This window comes from Typopeltis vanoorti, chromosome 22 (assembly GCF_054136105.1).
Source record: "Typopeltis vanoorti isolate ZY-2024b chromosome 22, IOZ_Tvanoo_1.0, whole genome shotgun sequence".
In the NCBI taxonomy this organism is placed as follows: domain Eukaryota; kingdom Metazoa; phylum Arthropoda; class Arachnida; order Uropygi; family Thelyphonidae; genus Typopeltis; species Typopeltis vanoorti.
Genome location: NC_143570.1, coordinates 74,961,387 through 74,988,989, shown reverse-complemented (window position 1 = coordinate 74,988,989; position 27,603 = coordinate 74,961,387).

The following is a 27,603-nucleotide window of genomic DNA, read 5'->3' as shown; positions in this document are numbered from 1 at the left end:
TAGAAGAAAATTTGTTAGTGACTCTTTGTTAAATAAGCCAAAAAAAAAAAAAAGAAACTACATGAGAATTGTAATTTTCACATTGTGAGAAAGAAGTGACTGCTTACTTTTTTGCTATCCTCTTCTTTCGCGTGCATACACACACACACACACAAAGAGCGAGGTGGGAAGTACAGGAAGTAAATAATTCTATCACACTCTGAAGAATGTAATTACATCGGAAACTTACCGGCTTCCAGCACTTACTTTTGATTGTTTCAGTGTGTTTGTTCCGAATTTCTGAAATATTGCTACTTTATCCATTTAAGAGATACATTTATCTCTGAACGTAGAGCCGCAATAACACTTATTCCCAGTGGAGTTCTATGCATACAGATAAATCTGCAAGGTGTTCTAAAATGGTACTGGACTCTGATTTGTGCTGAAATTAATTTAAATGATAACTACATAATGTCAAATAAACATGAAAATGGGATAATTAGTCTTTCCCCTCATTTCATTCTTGCAAATATCCTAATTAACAGTCCCAGCGAGAACTGTAGCAAACTATGGCAAGACTGCTAAGCCAGATAAGAATAAATCTGAGATGTTAAGTAAATACTTGCAAACCTTAAGGGATTCGAAATTTCCCTATGGCATATACAGCATAGAGTTAAGAAAATGTACATCATAGCAGGGCACAAATTATACCCATGAAACGTTTGGCCTGTTAATCTTGCCCAGAAAATCTGGAAATTATGTTCGTAATCCAGTAATGCCTAAAGTTTGGGGCTGTTCTTTCAATTGCCGTTTAGTTGACATTCCGTATTTAACTTACACGGTTTATTTAAATACAACTGCAAATGATGCATATAAATGTAAAAACCAATATTTCCATCTGTGGGAAAGAAGATATATTTTGATATACAACACTATTTATTAATATACACGCCTCAGAGCTGCCGACATGATTGGCCGAGTGGTTAGCGTGACCACTCTTCAGCCAAGAGGCCGTGGGCTCGAATCCCACCATGGGCATGGATGTTTGTGATTGTCCTACAAACTTTGTGTGGAAAGTGAAACTGCGACCTACCACTTATTCTAGCAAAAGATATCGCTGCCAAAACCATGTGAGGTACGGCAGTAATCATACGGCGTCTACGGATGTCAAATGTGAAGAAAAAAAAAAAAAAAACTCTGAGCTCACAAGGACAAAACATTCTCATGCTAAAGGAAATCTACTAGCAACATAACATGTAACTGATCACATGAGCTTTCCAGCTGAAAATTACATAAACAAAGGCTAAGACAAATCCTTGAGAAACCATTGCATATTAGGATGGCCATACGTAATGTTGTTTGGACTATGCCAAGAGCGGTGTAATAATTAATAACATAGTTATCTTTGGGCATGTATTCGGAAGCAGCTAATCGATGTGAAGAGGGTAGGCAAAATCGTCAAGCATCTTGAATGTGCTTCCTACTGACAAAGACCTTCGTAATACAAGTAGCCTGAATTCGAATGATGGACTGAGAGATATTTTGCTGGAACACGATAATTATGTAATGTGATATCAGTAAACGCTTACCTTGAATATTCATTTCTTGGAAAGAGGTAAACAGACATGCATATGGACAAGGTGCATCGTGCTTGTAACGAGTTACGTCTAATAGGATGCCGTGTTGCAGGCCTATCGGCGAATTGTTGACAAATTGGGCCATCTCAGGTCAACAATAATACCTTACCGAGTCAGTAATACCTTACTGAGTTAACTGCAAGTGCTACCCGCAATGGACAACACACCTAATGTGACAGTAGGATCCTACGAAGGATAATGTAAAAACCGCGATTTGTCCGCCAACACGTTGAATGCGGAGTTCCGGGCATCGACTGGAATAGGAATGAATGGTTGTACAACTTTCTATAGGTAAACGTAAATTAGTGTGTGAAAATGCAAATTAGAAAATGTGTTTCTAAATTAGCTAACGAAATCTAAGTATGAAAGAACGATTAACATTATTAATACGAAACTGTTATATAAAATCAGACTCGCACTAATACAATAAAATGGAAATGCTACTTGAGTAATGAAAAAAGAAAAAGCTCGTAAGCATTCAGCTTATTACTAGAGAGAAAGAAATACTATTTAGGAAAAAAAAAAAACATTAGTGAAAATATTCATGTCTTTAAATATTTAAAAAAAAAATCTGCGCGTCACATGTCCCATTTTGAATTATTTATATTGGACTCCTTGGGAAATTTAAATCCGACGCGCGTTGTCCAGTTTAGTTTGCTCGGGTTATTTCAGAAAATTTTAATCATAATGTCCAGCGGGATGATTTAACAGACTTTTACGTTTACACGTCATTAGTAAGCAAGCCGGTAAGTAAAAACGTTATGTGCTGAATTTCCCTTTTTTAGGCGAAATTAGACCTAAAATGAAGGAAGAATCTTACTTGAGTCAAATATCGCGTTGATCAGCGTTCCTGCACAATCCCCTGCTTGTAAGCTTCGATCTGTTCCCTAAGTGAGAATAACTTCATGGGAAACACTTCCACTACCACTGACGTTTCCGTTGATGTGACCCGACTTACCAAACACATCAAAACAAGTTCGCTGACACGAATGAAAGTCGTTTCCAAAACCTTTTGCTTCCGTGATGATTAGTGGCAGAATAGAGATAATATTTAATCTCTTAAAATGCATTTTGTTAAATAAATGTTTGATTTAACAAGAGTTCTGTGCACAGAACTTTTGAAATTGCTTCAAAGTCTTGGGTGAAGTAGCGTACCCAGAGGGGGGGGAGGGGAAGGGGCTCTGGAAACCCCAAAGTAAATGGGGAAAAATACACTAGAAAATTTTCCAAAAATGTTTTCTTAATTAAAATAAATGTTTTATTTGTTGTATCGTGTCTTCTGTTTCTATACTACTTTTGAATTAGCAATCATTTCATATGACGGGTTATAGGTCGTATGCGATGCGGAGTATGTATTCTCAACTCGCTCCACCTCAAGATTCAATCCTGAGTGCACTACTAAATGGTTACACTCAGGATTTAACCAAATTTTGAGTGGCCTGGATTTGGTTAAATCAATATTAACCAAAAACAAATATTTTTGGTTAATATTGATTAATATAAATGGAATATAAAGAATAAAATATAAAAATATACGCAGGCTGAAATATTGCTTCTTCATCTCTATTAAATGGGCTATTAAAACTTTCACATAGAAATGAAAATTTAGTTAAATATGATGATGTTTAGCATGATAATGCTGGAAACAAATGCTCATAGAAAATTCTTCGTGAGTAGTATGGTAGGAACTTATGAAAAGATAAGGAATCGTGACATGATTGGTTGTTCAGATGATGATGTCATTTGTGTGTGACGTCATGAATTTGCATTGTTTTGAATTTCCCTGGGGCATATGTGTCAATGGTTTAAGTTCTTGTGTTTTGTTCACATATGGAATGATGGGTGCTAATTCATAAGAGATAAGGATTCGTGTCGTGATTGGTGGGGCACTTTGAACAAGATCAAGATAAGATAAGGAATCGTGTCGTGAGTGTGCATTCTTATCAGATGTAGATAAGTGATATAATTTGTTAGTTGTAAATAAGTGATGTAATTGTTTTGAATGGAAAAGCGAGATATATTAGTGGACAAGGAATCGTGTTGTGATTGGTGGGACACTATTATGGCAGACTAATTTTCCAATAAAGTTTTGGTTATTTCTTATCTGTTAAAAGACTATGAGAATTCTTAGAATATAGTAGTCTAGTGGCAATAGCGTTTAGACTTTTCTGAATAATTTAATTATACACCGGTGTCCCTCAAACACACACTTTTTTTCTCATATACATAACTCATCCGAATATTTTGATTTGTCAATATTTAAGATCTTAAACTTAATTACTTTTCTAATTAACGTTATCTTTTTTACAAAATGTTTGGCTATTGGTATTTTTTACTTTACAGTCAAACTTTTTTTTCTCATATACATAACTCATCCGAATATTTTGATTTGTCTACATTTAAGATCTTAAACTTAATTACTTTTCTAGTTATCTTTTTTACAAAATGTTTGGCTATTGGTATTTTTTACTTTACAGTAAAAAGAAAAACTAAACGGCATTTAAAAAATAAATTAAAATGAATGGACAGTTAAATGGATTACAAAACCTTTTGTATGTATTCTAGAAATTCTAATGATAATTTAGATTACTTAATCTTTCCAGAATGTCTTTTCTAAATGTTAATATTCCAAAAAACATATTCCAAAATAGTTGAATTTTATATCCGCAGCACAACACAAACACTCACACATGAGTTGAGAGAACAATATTTCTGTAAATAACCAGAAAATCTAGTTGACCATCTTTTAGATTTCCAACCGTTTGGTTCTGTTCGTTAATTCCTTCCCACGGTTCTCATGCTATATTTTCCCAACCTATCTGTCCCCGATGACATCATATTGTTGACATTACTAGCAACTTCCTGTTTTTGGAATTCTGGTAGATTTGTTATTAAGATTCATAATTTTTTTTATCTCTATTTTACTTTAAAATCAGTTAATTAAATTTTTTCTCCCAGAATAACTGAGCAATAAATAAATAAACTGTGTGAATTCCCCCCCCCCCCAACAGTGTTTATATTTTCATTAGTCTTTCTTGAAGATTAATCATTAATTTCCAGTCTTAGTTTTCAGTCTTTTTTCAGTTCCCATGGTGACTAAATAATTTTAGCATTCTCGTGAGTTTTACAGTAGAGGCAACAATTTTTTCGATTAACTCAACATGCCTTTTCCTGACTAATGTGGTTAGTTTATTTCCTACACTCATGGTGGCTGAATCTATGTTTGTTTGTTTTTTCTACAGTAGCTCAATGTGTCTTGTCACTGGTAATATCTGCCAGTAACCATATTCACAAAATTGTTGTGTCTACTTGTGTACTTTTCTGACAGGGGGATTGGAATTCTCCTGGTCTTACTTGAGGATTTGATAATACTTCCCACACGACAATCCAAATATCACCTTTTTCATGACTCATATCCTCCCTTTGATGTTTTGCGTGGTATTATCAGTTCAGGGTTTGAGTATGTGAAATAAATGTTTACAGATAACTCAAACATTTTCAATAGGTATCATTAGACAATTTTCTAAATTAATTAATTACAGGATATCAGTTCCCCTGTTTATTTTCTTCTTTTCTACACCAACCTTTTTTAAGTTTGATAACATGATGGGTTAAAATATCTAGTCTTTCTCTATGCAAAATAACCCAATTCTAACAGTGATACTGCACATATTGGAAGTCTAGCTGACCCTCAAAGTAGTGCAAGACCAAGGCAACTTGGGAAATGGAGTAAAACCAGGTTTAAAATAGCTTGGTATTTTTAACATTTATTATACCCAAGGTAAAAATACTTTCTACATTTATATCTCCTCCTGAGATTTTTAATTAATAAGGTTAAAACACCTTATGGTAACTTGTTCTGGTAAAATACTTATAAGCTCTGTATTACGAAATCTTGGTATTTCTAGCCTGGCTCCCACTGATGAGACCTCAATAAAGGTCGAAACCGGTCTGGGTGGTGGCCCCTTACCTTTAATACAAAACATCATACATCTCCTCCAGGAGATGTGCTTCGCATTAAGGGTAAATATTAAGATTAATTATCAGAACTTATTGTACTTTTACCAAGAGTTGCCTTGGTCTTGCACTACTTTGAGGGTCAGCTAGACTTCCAATACATGCAGGTGCAAACTTGACTTGTTTGTCTGTTTGCTTACTTGGGAAATGGAGTAAAACCAGGTTTAAAATAGCTTGGTATTTTTAACATTTATTATACCCAAGGTAAAAATACTTTCTCCATATATATATATATATATATATATATATATATATGGTCTTACGTAAAATTGCATAACACATCAACGACACCCTTTTGTTCATTTTAATCTACACATTGTATTTGAGTGAAATATTAGTTACAATTGTATTTACTGAATCTAATATACAGAAAATGAATAAAGTGAAAAATACAAATCCTATTTTTGGTCCTTAACATGTTCGCTGCCATGCTATTTTGGCATAGTTTGTTCCTGTATGCCAAGCAGTTTCACTTCTTCAAGGTCAGTACAGGAAATCTCATTGTCGGCGGTAATCAACATAACAGTATACTCGTAGTTGGCTTGTGTAGAGCATATACCATCTAGGAGTATACACAGTTTTGCTGCTAGCTCCATAAGCCAAGCATTTTCACTTCTTCAAGGTCAGTATTGGTAATCTCGTAGCCAGTGGTGAGCGTCATATAAGTATACTGTAGCTGGCTTGTGTGGCTATACCAACTACGAGTATACTCATAGTTGGCAGAGAACATGTTAATCTGCTTATTGTTAATTTTGCGTTGTTGTTCACTGGCTCTTCCCATGGTTGAAGAATTGCCATCATGTGGTTTTCAACAATGTGACTCTCAACTGAAAGTTTCTTTATTTGTGATCATTGTGAATTTATTGCTGTTGTAAAATTAATCGTCACATTTTACTTTTTTTTTGAAACCAATACATATATTTTTCAGCATTATTAAAAGCACAGAAACGTTCACTATGTTTCCAAAAGCATTTAAAAGTATATCTTATGTTTTCACGTTTTGGGCATCCAATTTCATTTACATCAAGGACAGGTCTCTCTAACAACCTTGTTAATGTTTTTGATTTTTCTCTTCCTTTGGCGAGCAATATTTGATATTTGTATGTTGATTCTATCATCCAATTTCTTAGATTCTCCAAAGAGAGCGAACCAGTAACCCATTATTTTTACATTACCGGACACAAAGCAGCTGCAGTGGATGAATGATTACCTTAAGTCAAAAGTCACTCGATCCTATGGTTTTTCTTATAGTACTGTTTACTCTTACTAGACCCTACCCTGACCATTCCTACAAAAATGAACCTTTTGCACAGATCACTCAATGACATGTTTTTGCATGCTGCTGGTTATACTGTTGGTGTGTTTTTATCTTACTTTGTGTGAGGAAAGGTAAAATTTGTATTTTTGTTATCAGGAGAGTACAAACATTTCTTCTATACCAAATTTTAAGATATTAAGTCACGTTTTTGGGTTAAATTAACTGCTGTCTCTCTGTAAAACCACCAAATTCTAACCGTTCGTATTTTCTATTATGTGAACGAAATGTTTTCAGATAACTCAAACAATGTCAATAGGTACCATTAGACAATTTGTAAAATAATCAATTACATGGATATTAATATTGACCACTTTTCCCCACTCGTTCCTGGCATTAATTTTTCAGAGTAGTGATTTTTTTTACAATTATTAAACAGAATTGCATTAAGGTATAAAGTTATGGATTTAAATATCAAATTCTAATCAGAATAACTGAGTAAAAAATTCACTGTGGATAAACACAACAAAAGCACACTGATAACACATCTTTGTTCATTTAAGTTTACAAATGGACATTTTATTTTGCTGAAATACTATTTACGAGTATATTCACTGAGAAAAATGCGAAGCATGTAATTACCTAAAAATATTTCACAATATTTAGTTTAGACTCTTAACATTTTCCAAAGAGTTCAATGAATAAAATTTTTGTTACTCGCTGTTTCTTGGTTACATTACATCAAAATAGCTGGTTATGCAAAAGAGTTTTAAATCAGATACCATGGTAACCACACTTCCATTCATTTGATATTGCGTCAGTCTGGAAATGACACCATGCCTCCCTAAACATGCCGTGTATTCTTTTGTCAGCAAATATACACAAACAGTTTTTGTAAAATGTTCATAAATGTCCCAAAATAAATTTTCCCCATGATACAAATAGCTGGTAATTCAGTTTCCAAAAATAGTAAATGATTATCAATGTTGTACATGTTTGGTGAAAATCTCTCAACTTCTTAATAACTAATAGAAAAAACTTTACTTCCATCAGCTCCTGTATCATCAAGTATTAGTTCCCCATCTTGGCATTTCAGAATATAACACTCACCGAGATCTATTTCATAGTCAACTATTCTTTGCAAGTAGCCAAGGATATCAGACCACTTCCTGCGTAACTTTTCCCAAGTGGTCCTGGATAAATACATCATAATGTACATGTCTTATAAAATAATAATCAGTTTCTATCCTTTTAGAGCTATGTGAAGAGTTTTGTCTTGAGCTATTTTCCTGAAGAAAAAAAGTTTCAATGACTTTTGTGGCTTACTCATTATTTTACTTTACTTTACTGGATACAACACAACACAACACAATACAATAGCTGCACTTGATGAACGAATTGCCATAACTGCAAAGACACTTGACTTATTTGTTTTTCCTTATAGTACTGTTTATGTGACCCTTAATCCTGACCATTCCTTCCAAAATGAAACTTTTACACCGATAAATTCACGAACATGGTTCTACATGCTGTTGGATATGTTGATTTGAGATTATCTTACTTTGTGACATCATTCGGTAAACCTTATCTCTGTAGATTGAAGGGTATTGTATGTTATTTGTCCTTATTATGTTAAGTGTTTTATCCTCAAACATTTTTGATGTTAGACCATGTGACTAGTTCTCTCACTCATATGTCTGAAATTGTTGGGATGGGAAAAATTAGCATTAGCTGGTGGAAGTGAAAGGTTAGTCATGAGGGTGACAAGGGTCTTCCCTGTAATGCGTCCCGAACCCCATCCCCTACCCCTCTCCTCCAGAAGATCTTTGTTCAGGTTAGTGGAGATGATACAGCTCATCATTTGGAGATATCTTTTAGTCATGTCACCTCCAACTGGTACTGATAAATTTGGAGGAAAAAAAACGCGTTTTTTTTTATGAACCAAAAAATAAGATTGAATTTTTTACTTTATTTATTTTTATATATCAGATTCAGTAAATACAATTGTAACTAACATTTCACTCAAATAAAATGTGTAAATTAAAATGAACAAAAGGGTGTCATTGATGTGTTATGCAATTTTAAGTAACAACATATATATATATATATATATATATATATATATATATGGTATTACTTAAATTATTTTTTTTCTCTTGTGAAATTCCTTGCCACAAACTAGCCAGAGACTTCTTTTGTTGTAAATCCACTCAGTGAATTAAAAGTCTTATTTGTTCATGCAAGCCCTGAAATATTTCAAGGAACGGTGTCAACTCTTGGAAGCAAAAGGAAACAGGTATTAAATTAATAGCCAGAATTTTCGATTAGGATATTTCACCTGAAAAGTGACAATTTAATTATTATACATGTAGATACCTCCAACAGACTAGAAACACAGTCATACTTAATGTATGACAGTTAGAATTTCGTTATTTTACAGAGAGAGAGAGACCGTAGATATTTTAACGCATCACGTTACCAAATTCTTAAATAACATTGGTGTAGAAAAGAAGGAAAAAACTGGGGAAACTGATATCCTGTGATGAATTATTTTAGAACATTGTCTAATGCTACCTATTGTCAATGTTTGAGTTATCTGTAAACATTTCATTCACATACTCAAACCAAACTGATAATACTGCACAAAACATCAAAGGGAGAATATGAGTCATGAGAAAGGTAATGTTTGATTGTCGTTTCGGAAGTATTATCAAACCCTCAAGTAAGACCAGGAGAATTCCAAATTCCCCCTGTCAGAAACATTCACAAGTAGACACAACAATTTGGCAAATACGGTCACTAGCTGATATTACCAATGACAAGACACATTGAGCTACTGTAGAAAAAACAACAACATAGATTGAGCCACCATGAGTATAGGAAATAAATGAATCACATTAGTCAGGAAAAGACATGTTGAATTAATGGAAAATTGTCGTGTTGCCTCTACTGTAAAACTCACATGAATGCTAAAATCACTTAGTTACCATGGCAACTGAAAGAGCACCCAAATCTAAGACTGGAAATTGACTAATCTTCAAGAAAGACTAATGAAAATATAAACACTGGGGGGGGGGAATTCACACACAGTTTATTTATTTATTGCTGAGTTATTCTGAGTAGAAAAATGTAGTTAACTGATTTTAAAGCAAAATAGAGAGAAAAAAATTGAGTCTTAATAACCAATCTACCAGAATTCCTAAAGCAGGAAGTTGCTAGTTGGGTCAGCACTATGAGGTCATTGGGGACAGATAGGTTGGGAAAAACATAGCATGAGAACTGTGGGAAGGAATTAATGATCAGAACCAAATGGTCGGTGTAATCAACTAGATTTTCTTGTTATTTACACAAATAGTGTTCTCTCAACTCATGTGAGTGTTTGTGCTGTGGATATAAAATTGAACTATTTTGGAATATCATTTTTGGAATATTAGCATTTAGAAGAACCATTCTGGAAAGACTAAGTAATTTAAATTATCATTAGAATTTCTAGAAAGTCAAAAATACCAATAGCCAAACATTTTGTAAAAATGATAACATTAATTAGAAAAGTAATGAAGTTTAAGATCTTAAATATGGACAAATCAAAATATTTGCATAAGTTATGTATATGAGAAAAAAAAGTGTGTTCGAGGTACAAAAGCATATGATTAACCTCCCTACGAGCTGAGGTGGATGAAATATCCACCCCACCATAGCATTCTGCATGGATCAAAACTTCATCGGCATTGTCCCTTTCATCATGCCATTACCTCCCTCTGCCGTTAATCCCTTTAAGGTTATTTTAGAGCCATTTGTGGATTAACTGTTAGTGTCTGACTAACAGTTTGTGTCACCTATCTTTACACACACTGTTTTACTTGGAATTTTCTTTACTGTCCTAAAATATTTGACTTTTTTGCCTCTAAAATGATTTATCGTGTTTCTTCGCAAAATTTGAAACGAATTTCACATGTGCGAAAATAATCAATCCTGAAATGACCATCGATCAGCCTTTGCAATGAATCTATTTAGTAGTAGCAAATTCTGCTGTATTTTAAATTTATTCTTCAAATCACTGCAACGGAACAGTTGCACTGGTTGTTCCAATATAGAAACAACTTTTCTCGAATTTTCAAATATTGCATTGAACATATTATGTCACGTATTTATATTTTAAAATAATATTTATTGAAATAAATATGACCTTTTGCTTTCTTTCCTAGCAAAATACCGTTATATGGATTATCACATTTCAGTTCTATAAACGATTTTTTTTTGTTTTATGAACAACAAACGATGTTATATTGCATAACTCGGTTTCCGATTGTGAATCTTTTTAGTGTCGAGAATTTATGTCCAATGATGTTTTAGCAGGGATTTTTAGCCTTTTTTTTGCAGGATGCACATTACTATAATATCCAATGCATAACCACCGTAGATAGATATGTTGAAAATATAATATGAAGGATATCATATACAGAATAATTCAACATTTATGCTCATTTTGAATATTTGCTAATGCTTACCCCCTCCCCATCCTTATCCTCGCCTGGAATTCAATTACATAACCACTCTAAATTTCTACAGGTTACAAAACGTTTCCAGACAGTATTCAAAATCTATTACTTCATTTTACCGTTTCGACAAAAGAAATAAGGCAATAAGATTGTTGTACCCTGAAGCTTCTAATTCTGCACTATTTCTCTGCAATCTAAAACCAGCTGTTCTACTGTCTGCTGAAATGATTTGAAATTTTAGAAATACTATGCTATATTTTCACCACATAAAATTGTTTATATGCATACCACACAAAAGAAAGTTCAGTAGTATTATTTTAGTTTCTTTTTCTTAAAATAATCTAAATATTTTTACTTATGCTTCTGGGTGCTATATCGGAAGTAATCTACATCTTAGAAATACTTGTAGTAATCCTCTTAGCTGGTGAGAAAGGTAAAGGCTTAGATTACTCTCAGTACTATTGAGGAAGAAATTTGAGAACGCTTAGCTAGAAGGGACACTAAAGTGCCTCAAGCTATGTTCCGAGATACATCAAGAATGTCGTGTTTTGTTTTCAATTGTTGATTAGTAGACATCCTAACATACAAGAAAATACAGACATTTCTTTTACAGGCTGATACAGTATTTATGCTGAAATAAGTTCTTAATTTATAACGATCAGTTTCATTATTATTATCGAAAAATTATAAATTATTTCATAAAATTATCTTGAAAAAGAGGACTTGAATTATTTTAAAAGAAAAGGAGCATATACTTCACATAATCTTATTTTTTGGGGAGGGCAGGAAGGTTATATTGAAGACTTATTCAATTTGCATATATTTCAGAGAATTTATTTTATAAATCGTTCGCAATACAACTGTTTTGAACGTAAATAGACATGCTGGCCGAATTGCACTTCTTATCCATGTTCTTTCAAGAGGTGTACTGAATCGTATCCAGATTTAGCTGGACGTCTATAGACGTCCTAGCTGGTAGGGAGGTTAAATTATTCAGAAATGTCTAATCGCTGCTGCCACTAGACTCTAAGAATGCCCATAGTCTTTTAACAGGAAAGAAATACCCCATACTGTATTGGAAAATTAGTACTGCCATCTATACACAACCAAAGACAAAACATGATGACAATGATGGATGTGTGTGTCACCCTGGGAAAATTCCAAGATATCTTATCTCAAAAACATTGCCCACAATTCCATAGGCAAACCAAAACAACATGTGATGTCACAGAGACATGTTCCCCAGAAATTTCCAAACACATGATGTCATGATTTCTTATCTCTAAACATTACCCACAACTCTCTATGTGAACCAAACACACAACGTGATGTCCCTGACAGAAGGGGGGGGGGCACCGAAATTCCAAACATTCTGAACTTTATCTTATCACTATCCATCACCCATAATCCCATATGCAAACCATTTACTTATCTACATCTCACAACAACACACATCCAGGACACTGACGTCGCTTCCCCTTTCACCCTACACCTATTTCGTTCAAAGGTTCCCACCAATCACAACACCTGTCCTTATCCACTAATATATCTTCCATTTCCATTCAAACAATGACATCACTTATCTACATCTGATAAGAAAACACACCCATGACACGATTCATTATCTTATCTTGATCTTGTTCAAAGTGCCCCACCAATCACGACACGATTCATTATCTCTAATCATCACCCATAATTCCATGTGGGAACAAAACACAAGAAACGAAGCCATTGACACATATGCCCCCAGGGAAATTTCATACATTCCAAACTCATGACGTCACTCACACAATGACGTCGTCATCTGAACAACCAATCACGTCACGATTTTATATCTTATCTTGATCTTTGTCAGAAGTGCCTACCATACTGCTTTAGCATTGTATCATATAGGGTTGACATTAAAGAAACTTTGATCACATGTATAAAGACTTTTTATAACAAAAATCCCTTAAATAGTGACGAACTGTAGGCGGATCGTGTTCTTTGTAATATGTTGAGTTTGATGAAAAAATATGAAGAAAAACGCATTTTTAAATACACGTATTATGATTTTTTTTATCCAAGAACTTTCCAATCGAGAGGCTACAGGTTGGAAGCGAATGCCTTAAAGTGTGAGAAAGAGAGGGGAACGCTCACAGAAGCCTGAAATGACTTGAAAGAATCCTACGCTTCCTTTCTAAAGGTATTCCACTATCCAAAAATAAATAGAAACAAAAATTTCACCCACCCGCAGTACTGATATACCTTCACTTAAAGTTGAATAAAAGGCCTATTTTCTTATCGGTTGATTGTGTGTAATTTTCTTAAACAAATCAGTAGCCAGTTGAATTTGTAGACGTGGCGAATGACTTTGAACAAACGGGAACCCTGTATGCTAGAAACTCCACTAGTATAGTGTGTCCCAAAACTTACTGATTAGACTAGCCTAAATGACTTTCTTTAAGCCGAAATTTATTCCATCCATTCCCATTACAGAAATAAGTTTCAATTTAGTGTATTTTTCTTTTTATCTTACGTACACCCCAGTCGCATACTTACCTGTATTATTAACTTACTCATGCAATTAACAAATTAGAAACTGCAATTATCTATATTGTTTCTGATGGCGTCAAGTCATACACATGACTGAGTAACTCGTTAGCACTGGCTAACAAAACTTGGAAAGTGAAGAACGATGTCGAGAGCATGCTTCTCGGCAAAAGAAACCGATCGACGGAATTGTCAACGATCATCCTGTTTCCAGCAGACTGAAGATCCTATTAGTGTGATGCGTTCTCCTTGTCACGCAACGGAAAAGCAAATTTCTATCAGAAGAGGATGACCGGCCGAGGAAAAATCTAGTTAGGGTTATCTAAGCAGCAGACACCATATAAATACCAGAAAAATATTGGTGCTCATATAGCGTGCAGGTGATTTTACATATGTATTGACCCGTCCCTACTGTTTTACGAGCGGCTGCTGTATATTTCAGACGGAGGTGAGGAAGGAATGTGGCAATTGTACGAAGAAATTTAAATAACTCAGCAAATATCCAGTTTTAAGGTTCACCAAGATGCTTAGAGCAAGTTTTATACAAATAGCTCTTTTGAATAATGGTTATATTTGGGCGATGAATACCTAATGAACGTGGAATACAGTGAGTAGCAAAGTGGAGAGAAAATATTTGATTTTCATGGAATAATCATGCTTTTTTAAGATATAGAATGATAGCCATTTATAACATTGTTAGGCATAGAATGAACTTGAGGGATTTTAATTACTATATATGTTAGCATAATGCCGAAATTTATCTAGAAAAATTTAAATGAATCTGATGGAAGGAATAAAGGGAAACTTATTCCGAAGAAAAGAAGTATTCATATATGTAAATTATAGGGGTGTGGATCCTCTTTTCATTATTAACCAATGTGTGAAGTGAAATGCATTGTACGGAATTTAGAAAATTATAATATAACTGAACAGTTTTATCTGAATAGCATTACTCTTCAGATTAACTTGATCTGAGAAGTAATTGTTAATGGTTTCCAGAAAATTCGCCGAATGACAATTTACTAAAGTTAATTTAGCAAATAAACAAATATTCGAAAAACAGTTTACTTAACAATATTTAATCGAATGCATCGATCATCAATTAATGGAGAACTCAATTGATCGAAAAATGATTTATAATACATATGAAGTGTATTTATCAAAATAACTGCAATTTTTAATGCATTAACTTGTGATGCAATTGAAACTTAGCATGATATTACCTTTATCGTTATGCAGACGTGTTGTCATTTCTTGAGGGATTTTCCTTTCAGTCACTATATGCGTTTTGTTGTATGTAATGCGTGTTTTACACAATCTGTAAAATATTATGTAAAAATCGTATTATAATTATTATTCCCTTTATTCTCCTCATCCGAATGGTTGGTGGAGTAGCAATTCTATTTTGCTAGGGAACAATTTGAGAACAGGATTGTTTCCCATTGTCTTATATACCCGGTAAGGGTTTTATGTCCGTTGATATATGTATTCATGGAGAATTGTGTCCTTGATGAAACCCCCGAGTTTCCTGGAGTAAAACAATACCATCTCCATATGAGTGCTGATAACCCTCCTTCAGTTGAAGAGGACGGATAAAAAATTACTTGCGTCATCCATGGGGGTTCGAACTCGGATTTTTTCTTACTAAAGGCTTTGTAAAGCTTTTACAAACTTTAAAAGACTGAAAACACCTTTCAGTTAAACTATATTCGGGGTTACAAAGAGACATGCCGATATTTTATATTGATATAACTCCCTGACTTAATGGAATACGCGTACACGTTGAAATTTGTAAAACGCAGAAATGTGATTTAGTTTTAGTTCCAACAGGATCACTTTTATTAGAAAAATTTGGTAAAGAAATTTATTTCTAAATGATATAATTCTGTTCTAGCTGCATTTAATTTTACAGTTAAGATGTATATTAAAATTTGTCAGTTTGGATTTCAATCAGATCATTGTTGTTGTGAAAAAATTAGGTAGAACGAACTTTTTTGTCTAGAGATAAATCGCTATATAAAATGAAGTAGCAGGCAGGCTTACAGAATAATGTTGTAAAAAAGACAACAAATAATTATAACATGTCAACGACTACCAACGTATGTAGCTACATCTTGGATGATGTTAGGTATTCGTACCGAACACTTTAAAATAATAGTTTTCAAGAAAATTCATCTTTAAATGGATTGTAAACGATTTCATCCATTTTTTGCATCGTGAGTTTGTTGGACGTACTGGCAGTCAGCATTTTTAACCAGTTCAACTCTATTATAGTTATGATAGATTGCAGTGGGGGGAGGAGAATAATAGGCTACTGTATCGATTCTAGTTAACTATTAAGAAGCAGTTCAGGTCTTGAGTTGTGTGTTATATTTTCGCTACGAGGACATGCTCCGACCTGTGGGTATTTCGCGGCAGGAGAAATCTTGAGGTCCCTGCATGAAACCGGTGACCTCACTTACTGCTGAACACCCAGTATGTGAAACCTTTCAGACCAATGCACATATGTTTTCCCACCTGCGAGATGGAGGTGCTTTTATCAGGTCAGCAGTTCCGTGTTAGGTTGTTTTTCTACCCTGCCCATTGCGTTAAGAAGCAGTTATACAAATAAGCACCATTCCTTCGTTTCTTGAAGCTAAGCAGTCGTCGTCGTATACAACATTATTGAAGAGTTGCTTGAAACATCCGTCTTTGTTGCATTATCAGTGCTATTCCCTCAATCCTCATCTTACTTTTCCATCTCACTGAATTCACTATTTATCTTAAGATATGCAAAACCTTTCATTATACGAAAGCGTTCGCGCCTTGCTGAGATGTGGATTCTAGTGAATGTAACGATCCTCAGCAAAGTTCATGTGATAAGAAAGAGGTTTTAAGGATTTAGGACATAGCTACACAGTTAAGTCGTGAGGACAGCAGAAGCAGTACAAATATGGGTGGCTCTCGGCTGTTTCAGTCGTGTATCTTCTTGAAGGGAACAGCAGTGTCGTGTCCTGTTAATTCATTAGACAAAAAAGAGTTCTATAATGATCTATAGAGCGTGATTCCTCTCTTCCATTCTATTGATGTTTTGATTCCGCATTGTTTTTTCGTTTTCTTCTGCGGCTTCTCAACCAGGGCCGCCACCAAAAGTAATTTAGTGCACAGAACAAAAACAAGAGAAACTTGTCGTTATCTCTGTTCTCCTTGTTCCGTTGTAATAAATTATACGGAAGGTTCCCAAACAAAACGAAGTTGGTTACTACGATATCATTTGCGGCACGCTTGGGCGGTTGGCGCTGGATAATGGAAATAAATCAAACGCCAAGTGACCACATCCAACAACTTCAGTCTTCTTTTTCGACTTTCAAGAAGTAATACTTTAAAAAAATATTCTTAAAAAAATTAAATCACCGCCGTATAGCTTATGTTTAAAAATAGAAAAACAACTCATTTTTCATCAGATTTTAATTTTTTCAGGATCACAATGAAAGCGATATCACATAATTCAGTTGGTGTTTAATCGAGTGTTCGGTAACTAACTTAAAACTCAACTCTTCTTATTTTACCGGCTACGAATTTTAGTTGGTCACCACTCAATAACTTTGCCATGCGTTTCAGTTTATAAGATAAGAAAATTATTTTAATTCACCAAAAAAATGAATCATACCTTTAGTGAAAGCATACAAACAAATATCCTCTACACAGACAAAAAAAAATATATAATAAAATAAAAATAACAGGATATCCACCCCATCCTTCTATTTTTTATATTCGGACAGGAACACGTTTGTGTTAAGAATTAAACTGTTTTTGCAGAATTTCAAATTAAGAAAAGAGATCCTGTAGTAAAATGTCTACGTGACTTGAATAGACAGAAAATAAAATCATGAATTAAAAATAAAATAAAAATAAAATCATTATAATGTAACTGTGAAATGCATGCTACCACGAACTACTAATTAATTAGTATAATTAATAGTGAACAGGAAATATGTTTTCAAACAACACTGTCAGCTGTATACACATAAATACCGTTAATTAGCTAATCGTATTTATTAATGATATGCCAAATTGCGTTAGCTGGCTATTGCTTAACTACAATAGTATAGTGAACAAGAACCACTTGAATAAATATCATACTCTCAGTTTACATCTGATATCACACGTTCATCGAATATGTACACTTACTTTCGAAGCACCACTACATCTGTAAAAACACTGACAAAATTATTTTGTTGATATAAACTGATAACATCTATTTCACTTCTTAAAAATTTTGACTTTATTCAGATTACATAAACATTTGTTAGCAAATGTGGGAATGATAATTTGTGAATAAGGTTCCTTTTCAGCTCTGTCTCCCCTTTTTTTTCTAACTTTTCGGTAGACCAAAACTGCCTTTTTACACTGAATAGACAGCAAGGAATGGGATTTTAAAATAACAAACTGCTCTTTAACTTACAAAATTTTGTGTTTGGTATGTATTTTAATACACTTTGAAAAACAGCACTACATTTATATTTGTATTTGCACTATTTTTATTCTTTAATATACTGTATTAATCGACATTTTTTGTAAAAATTCGGGTTTGAAACCCATCTATAACGCGAAGAACGTTTATAAGGATTTCAATTGACGTGAAAGTCAGTTGAAATCCTTATAAAATCTTTAGCTAGTCTCATTTCGAGAGAAGGAGATTCTTTCCCTCAGAAACTTCGATTATTTTTTTATCCAGCAAAACAGGCCATCCAGTGAGAACACACGCTATTTACTGAAGACAGGCACTCACGGTCTTAGTTGCTTTGTAAATCACAGTTAATAACATCATTTTTTTTTTCTTAACTGTTGCCATGGCTTTTTCTCGATTTTGTTAACCACCTTTAGTAAATAATTGGCTCTGAAATGCTACCTAAAGAGCCAATATATTGAAATGTATTTCTCCAAAATTACACCTCAATGCATTAATCGTCAAATAATTTTGTAAATCGAACTACGACGAAGTAGCAATAGTTTAATAATTCACTATAATGCATTACGAATAACGTGTTGTTTAGTTGGTATATAAATTTTTTTAATACATTTATCACATCCAAATTGATTGAATCGTGACAGCAGTGTTTTTGTATGGTTATCTACTTTTCCTGTATCATTTTTAATTATCCCATTTCTATCTAGTCATAAAGTTTACATATTTATGTTCTTTCATGTTTTGAATATTGCTCTTTTCAACCTCAGGCCCAAATCGTCCATGCGCGTTCGTGCTTCAATTTACTTCGAGAATGATGGATGAACGACTGTTGGTTGTTTTTCGCGTGTATCACTAGGCTTTAGGCGATCTGATTCGTTGTTCATTTCTTCAAGATTGCTACCAAATGTCATGCGGCAATACATTTCTCATGCGAGTATCACCTTCTCACGTTATTTTCTCTCAATTTCATCTCCGAATATTCCAACTGGGATGTTATCCATGTATTAGTGCTTTGCATTTCTTGTGCAATTCACTGTTTTCTTTCAAACTATTCGCCCATCAAGTCATCCCTCCCCCCATTCCTAAGAAAAAAGGGAAAAAAAATTCTTACATTAAAAATGTCTTGGAACCCTAGGCATATTTTATGTATACAGATCGTAAAGTAATTTTTACATCCAATTATTCAATACATCATAGATTACTGAATTAACTTGAACATTATTCTTTCCAAACCTTCACAGTTCTGAATATTAAAAAGTATAAATCATAGATATGTGGACAAGTTACGAAAATAAAATGTTGATTGATGACTGATATCACGATTAAGCAACAGAATGTAGACACGTTGCCACTAATAAAATATTTACCAGCAGTTAATTCTGTTGCAGCTGAATGCCTAACTGGCTTCAGTGTATGATATCGTACAACTGCTTATTACCGTGCTACTAAATACCACATAGGGGATCTGAGTGTTTACTTAGCTATGGTAAATTGGTTCACATCACTGCTACCTACCTCATGACCACTTCATTACTATCAACTCAATAATATTTATGTAGTTAGATTTATTGCCAAGAGAAAAATGTAGTCTAAGCCATATTTTACAGAAACGGACAAGCAAATTACGACTACAGAAAACTAACAGAACATGAAGAAATGGATGAATTTGTCGATGATTATTTTGTGAAGGTTTATAATCACAATGAAGGTACAGTATTCGCTGATGAGACAAGCGTGGATATGATCTTCGAAAGTGACGAACTGAACGTGCGTAGGACACTAAACATTTCAATGAATTCCACAAGATTCTAGTGAAATTCGGCCCAAGTGTTGAGTGAATGTGCAAGGGAACTGGCCTTATCCTTCACCAGGCTTTGTAATTAAATTCTCAGCTCAGGTAGAGTGCCTACAGCATGAAAGAAAGGTATGATAGTCCTATTGCATAAAGGTGGATCCGAAACAGAGGTTGAAAATTACAGACACGTTACTATCTCATGAATGATGTTAAGTTCTGGGATTTGGTGAAAGCCAGAATTCAAGAACTTGATGGATAAAACTTTTATTCTTCTTAGAGGTCAACATGGCTTTGTTAAGGGGAGGTCTTGTGTTAGCAATTTGCTTTGTTTCTATGATGAAGTAAATGCTTATACTGTGATATTGTTGGACTTTACAAAAGCATTCCAATCAATATCGTGCTCGAGTATGTTAAGTAAGCTAACGCCGATGGGAATGGATACTGGATTAGTGAGATGGATAAGCAGATGGTTATCAGACAGGCATCAGAGAGTAGTGAATGGTGGAGAGAGAAGTCGAAGATTGGAAAAATGACCAAAAAAGCTCCGTTCTTGGACTACTGCTGTTTAAAACTCTACATATAAATGATATTGGGGATAATTTGAAGAGCGATATCCAGTTGTTTTCTGATGATGCTAAGTTGGGTCGAGCTATAGTAAATATAATAAATCAATTAGAATTATAGCTATCTTTCAGGATTATTGAATAAGCTGTCATTGTGGTCAAAGAATAATGGTTTTTCATTTAATGTAGCTAAAGGCAAAGTAATTCATTTTGGATTGAAAACGTTTCAATCCAAAGAAGGGATTTCGTTACTGGAAATTGATGAGGCCAGGGATCTGGGTGTTATGGTTGATAGGAAACTGAAGTTCAGAGGTCATATTACAAAAATTGGCAAAACAGGTCCCAAGATTACTGGGATGCTCAAAATTACATTGACTAATAGGGACAAAAACGTAATTATTCTTCTTTGTAAGTCTCTGATACGTCCCCATGTGGGCTATTGTGCTCAGATTTGGTCATCTGGGTATCTTGGCGATCTGCAGGTAGTTGAGAGGATTCAGAAGCAAGTAACCAAGATGGTTTCGGGCCTATGGAATATTCTGTCCGAAGAATATTCTATATTGAAGATTTGTAAATCACAAAAATTAGTAGTAGACGGCAGAGAGGTGACATGATAAAAACATTGAAGGTAATGAAAGGATCTCATTGAATGGAAATGGGCGAAATTATATTATTCATTATATTCCAAGTGGAGATAGAACAAGTGATTATCATTGGAAGGTGAAAAAACATTTAGTTAGCAAGGATGTAAGGTCTAGATGTTTTGCTACTAGTGTGGTGAATGAGTGGCCTGCAGTTTGTAGTTCTTCGTCAGCGAATCAGTTTAAAGAGATGTGTGATAGATACTGTGTGGATAATGATTGGCTTCTGCTCCCATGGTGAAATTCTGGTTGGATTGTAGATGGCATTATAGGTATATATTGAACTATGCTGAGGACTTCCAGCGATGAGTTTTATGATTCTATGGAGATTATGATCCGTTAACAGAAATAATAATAAAAGAAACGTTATATGAATTCTAAGAGAGAATATTATGTCTGATATATTATTGACCTAAACATGAAAACTAACGTAAACGAACTTTGAGAATTTTTGTTATCATTACAATCAGCAGCGTGATATCTCGTGCGGCGATCACATGACACAGAAGTTTGTTTCTGAAGAAAAATGGGAATTAGTAAAGTGGAGGTTGACTTCGAATTTAGAGAAAGAAGTTCAAAACTGGAAATACTGATAGCAAGCACCCTCCCCCCTTATTTTTGTACTCTAAGTAGTCATTTCTTCTTGATCGTGTGTCCTGGTTGACTGGTGACAACTGTCATTGCTGCCATAATAGCGAGTTGAAAAACGCCACGCTTTCCTATGTGCCACGTAATGCATATACTCTTTTCGAAAAAAATTGCCTACAATGGTTACTGCTCTATGCCGTAGTTTCTGGTACGATCTGCCAGGGTTGTGGTTTTGATCGTGCTAGGTGACAACAGTAAAGTTAAGTGAGAACATTCTTTCAGAAAATATTTAAAACATGAATCTCTTTTTACTAATAAATCGTAACTAATGTTATGGATGAAACATGTTCTTGGCTCTGAAGATGTATTTATTTATTGTTATAATTAAATTATTTATAATTTAAATTAGTTATTGTATTTCAGCCCCCACTTTCATGCTGTAGGCACTCTACCTGAGCTGAGACTTTAATTACAAAGCCTAGTGAAGGATAAGGCCAGTTCCCTTGCACATTCACTCAACACTTGGGCCGAATTTCACTAGAATCTTGTGGAATTCATTGAAATGTTTAGTGTCCTACGCACTTTTAGTTCGTCACTTTCGAAGATCATATCCACTCTTGTCTCATCAGCGAATACTGTACCTTCATTGTGATCATAAACCTTCACAAAATAATCATCGACAAATTCATCCATTTCTTCACGTTCTGTTAGTTTTATACTAGCAGAATTCAGGGATAGTTTTCCATAATCCTTTTTCTTTCTGTGCGCTACGCAGCGAAATTATTCCTAGGATTCACTTTGGAATGTTCAGCCAGTTTAATTTTATAATGTGATTTTGCCTTACGTGTCATGCACGTCACCTTTCGTACCTTTGCTTTGTACTATTCATGAGATTATTGGTCACATCTCAGCTCATAAACTCTCGACAACAACTTATTTTAAAGTAATTCATTACACATATTAGCTTGATATCTGTTATGTGTGGAAGCGATAAGCAGTGCTTTTTTTTTTTTGGATGTGGGGGAAGGTTCAGGGCGGTAAACCGCTGTACGGCGTACCGGCACCTCTATTAATAATGACATACGGATGCTATATCCTATTATTTAACTTTTCGCACCTATTTTATTTTCAAAAAAAAAAAAAAACATGCGCTGGTCATTAATAAAAACATTCATATAAATTTACAGTTACGTTTAGTGTTGTAAGTAGCGCTGAGATTGGTCATGCGGCTACAAACTTAACAACGGATTGCAGTATTGCTTTGCATTTCCAAATATTCCTTCAGATTTTGATGTAAAGAGCATACTTGCAAACGTTCAGGCAGATTCTCCTTTAATCTGTAAATTGAAGTCTAGTGATTTGAATTTATTTCATTCCATTCTTTAAGTTCGGTATTCATCTGATATTTTAATAAAGAAAAGGCACGAAAAAGTGCGTGTGGATTTCCATCTCCCCAAGGAATCAGAGTAATTTTATTTTAATTACTTTAGATATTTAATTATCGTGTAGCAAATTTTGAGGTACAAGTTACCTACATTAAAGTAGGTTTTCAGTTACATAATTAAAATTAACGAAATTGCCTTAATTATATTAAAAACAAGGAATATATATATATATATATATAAAAGCAAACATTTGAAGTTGTTAATTCCGACCAGAATATACCGCTTGTGTCTATATAAAACATATACAGTACTGTATTTACAGTTTTTCATGTCAATGGTGATGTTTTAGAAAAAATATATAAATGTTATTAATAAGAAATATCATTTTATTACTTAAACAAAATGTTTTTGAACAAAACTCTTGAAAATATTCGGTTTCCTAACTTACGTAGGAGATAAACACCCGTCTATCAATTGGCTTACTTTTAACAATAAACTAAGCTGTTTTAATTTCTGTTTCGCTCTTCACAAAAATAACATTTTTAACTGGTTTCCAACACACGCGTATATTATCGTTAACTTCAATGTGTGTGTGCGCACACACACGCAGCCGACAATCTTATAGTGCAATAAACATTTCAATCATTTCACTTGGTATCAATAAAAGAAAAACCTTAAAGGAAGTGTCAAAAATAGGTTTTTATTGTTTCTTGAATTACTCAAATGACAACCCCTGTATTCTCGACTCTTATCATGGAGGAGGCAACTCTCTCTAAACCCATTTGACGAGGAATTTGTTTTGGACAAATGCATCTAATTTCTCATCTTCCTTTTGATTGAACACCGTAAAATCTATGGACCTTTAATTTTTGTTGCTGAGAACAGTCCGGGAAAAAGATAGTCTGCGCGATTCCCAGTTTATTCTCAGTTCAGGTGTGTGGCGAACATTAAATCTTCGTTTTCATCATTCTTTTGGTAATTTCCTTGAGGTGTGTATATATTGTAGCCCCCCCCCCCCTTGTCCGCGGGGGATACGTTCCAAGACACACCCCGGATAGTACCGAACCCTATATATACTATTTATTTTCCTATATATAGATACGTATGATAAAATGTTATTTATAAATTAGGCACAGCAAGAGATTAACAACAATAACTAATAATAAAATAGAATAATTATAACAACATGCTGTAATAGTTATCTGAATGTGAATGGAATCTTAGCAACCTCAGCACACGTTTTTTTTTTTTTTTTTAAGGCTTCTCTTTGGCATATCCGAATTGCCAGCATCATTGTTCTTTCTTGCACTTTGGAGGCTATTATTAAGTAAAACAAGGGTTACTTGAACACAAGTACTGCGATACCGCGACAGTCGATCCGATAACCAAGAACTACTCAGAACGGCGCGCAATTCCTGATTTCCTTTCACACATTTGAGCGCCATTTAATAGGTGAGAAATGAATCATTTGAATCATTACAATGGTAATGATTCAGATTGACACATCACTTGATTATACAAAGTATTTTGTAATGAATTGTGACTTCATCTGTTACTCTGCTGCACAGAAATGGCATTCCTCACCCAGAAAAGAATACTCAATTTAATTAATTTTCCACAGCTGGTTGCCTTAATTATTCCGAGTTTGCGTCTGTTTTCAGATGAGAAAATAAACTTATAAAGATTTTTGTATCCTTGGACTGTTTTGAGACTCAAATGAAATGCAAATAATTTTATCTTAGAGAAGGTAGGATGGTGGGAGCTTCTTTCGCTAAATGAAAGACTCTTTTTAGAAATGTTGCTTTTTTCAGTGCAAAATGTTTTATATGACCTGATTCAAGGAAAATACAGATTTTCTAACATTATTAACAGCTGGAATGCCTTTCGTGTTCCTATCCATAATTGAAGAACAAATGCTCATTGGAATTCTAAAGGGACTTGAACTCTATTTTAACTCTTCAAAATGGTGTTAAATCTATTTTTAAAAAGACTCAAAGCTCATGAAAAGCATATAGAATTTTCAAAAAAGTATTTCGAAACCAAGGATCTCTTCTAATTCTAGTGAGGAATTCAACTCCAAGATTCATTAAATATTGCTTGTAGAATTATTAGAAACATACCTAATTCTTTCCCCACCAGAAAATCACACATACGCCACCTACCGGTGACAGATATAATTCACCAAAAAAAAAAAAAAGAAAACGTGTAATGCTGTAATTCTTTATTATAAATTTGATATAAATTATTTATAAAAAGAAAAACACCGTTAAATTTGTTTGTTTGGCTATTCTATTTTGCGTTGATACAAGCTCATGCAAAAATTTAAATTAAAAAAAAATTAATTTTAAAACACGTTACGAAATGTCCTTTTTCTTTTTAACGAAAATGTTAAATGATTAGCGCGATGAAAATGTGGTTTCTTCATGGCTGTTTCGCATTGAAATAATGCTCGAACTGCAGAATTTAATTGCTTTTCACCAGACTACAGATAAGATCAACGGGATGCGATGGAATGGCAACAACAGTCGACTGTTGATTTGCACAATCGATTTATAGACACAAGTGGCTGGAGCTGTCAGTGTGTTATTGTCGAAAATATTCTTCTCCTGTCACGGAAAATGCATCGGGTTGATGGCGATAACGGACTTCGACCAGCCGAATAGATGTTTAATCGAATTTCTGTGATTAAACCAGCTCTACCACTCATCTATGCTATTGCTCAAAAACTGTATGCACAGCAGTCGAAATAATAGAAATTCAAAACAGTAGTCTTGATTATAAGCAGTCAATTATAATATTATTACTGTATGAACACTCGGTAAATAGAGAACATGCACCCATTGCATATAATAAAACATGCACAACCCCATCCTTTGAAAATAGAATAGAAACAGCGGTTTTGAAATGTTCAAAAAAAAACTAGACACATATTTCATAGGATACCTTATGATTAACAATCATGAAATATTTGGCCATATCTAGTTTAAAGGTCAAATACCAAACGTTTTTCTACATCTGACAGTTTCAAAACGCACGCTCGCTCGCGTTTAGAAACACACACACACACACACACACACACACACACACACACACACACACACACACACACACACACACACACACACACACACACACACACACGAGTATGGAAATAATCAGACGGAATTTCGAAATTTTTTTATCTAACTCTACTCAATTTTGTTAATGACCTGGATAAGCTGTTTCCTTTATTATCAAAATGAATAAAGACAAAAGAACCGTTTAACTTGTGAGAGAATTTGCTGCCTCCTAGTGCTGCTTTAAGGCATTCAGTTTGGTTTATGTTTATTCCATCCCAGTCTGCTAATATATCTCAAGAATTCTAAAATATTTAGTACTAAAATGAACTAATATGCTATTTTACCACACTCCCATGTAACCTAAACCCTCCTGTACTCTTAATTATAGTAAATAATTTAATATTCATTTAATTAATATAGAATTTAAGTCGACGGTTGGGTGGGAAATCTTCCTATCACCCCATGATGAAGTTCTAAGGAGAGCCAATTCATTTTTGTAGTGATGGTGAAAGTAATTAAACTTTTTTTGGAATCTATCGAAATTCCTTACTTGTTTGCTACGTTCTTGAATATTATACTCTCTGATTTTTCGGACCGAATGCAAATTATACGCTTATTTACAAAAATACAATATTATAATATAGACATCATTAACACCATTATTATTGTGATAATGGTGTTAATTATTTAAATTTATTTATTAATTTATTTATTTATTATTTATTTATATATTTGTTTATTATTTAAATTATTGGAAGCCTGAAAAAGTACCATGCTTCGTTTCTAGAGCAGCATTTCCGGATTGTGTGTGTGTGTGTATGTGTATATATATATATATATATATATATATATATAGTAGTGAAAAAATATTGCATCAAAATCCATAATATTGCAGCGAACCTTAAAAGATGAGTATAACAGCATAGACGGATGGAGTTGGCTTAACTGAGTTTGAGGTATGTACTCAGAACATCCTTTAGCGGGGACTGTCTGGAAACTGTCAACCTGGAGGAGCTGAAAACAAATAATGTTTGCCAAACAGATAAGTTTTTTGCAGTGTATCGTAAAAAGAACACTGCGAACAGTTAAGATTATCTTTAAGATATTTCACTGCCAAAGCAATCAAAGAAAATAAATACATCAAACTGGACTAAAAGTTACACACGCCCGGTTACGCACATTTATTCTTGGTTGGTAATTTAG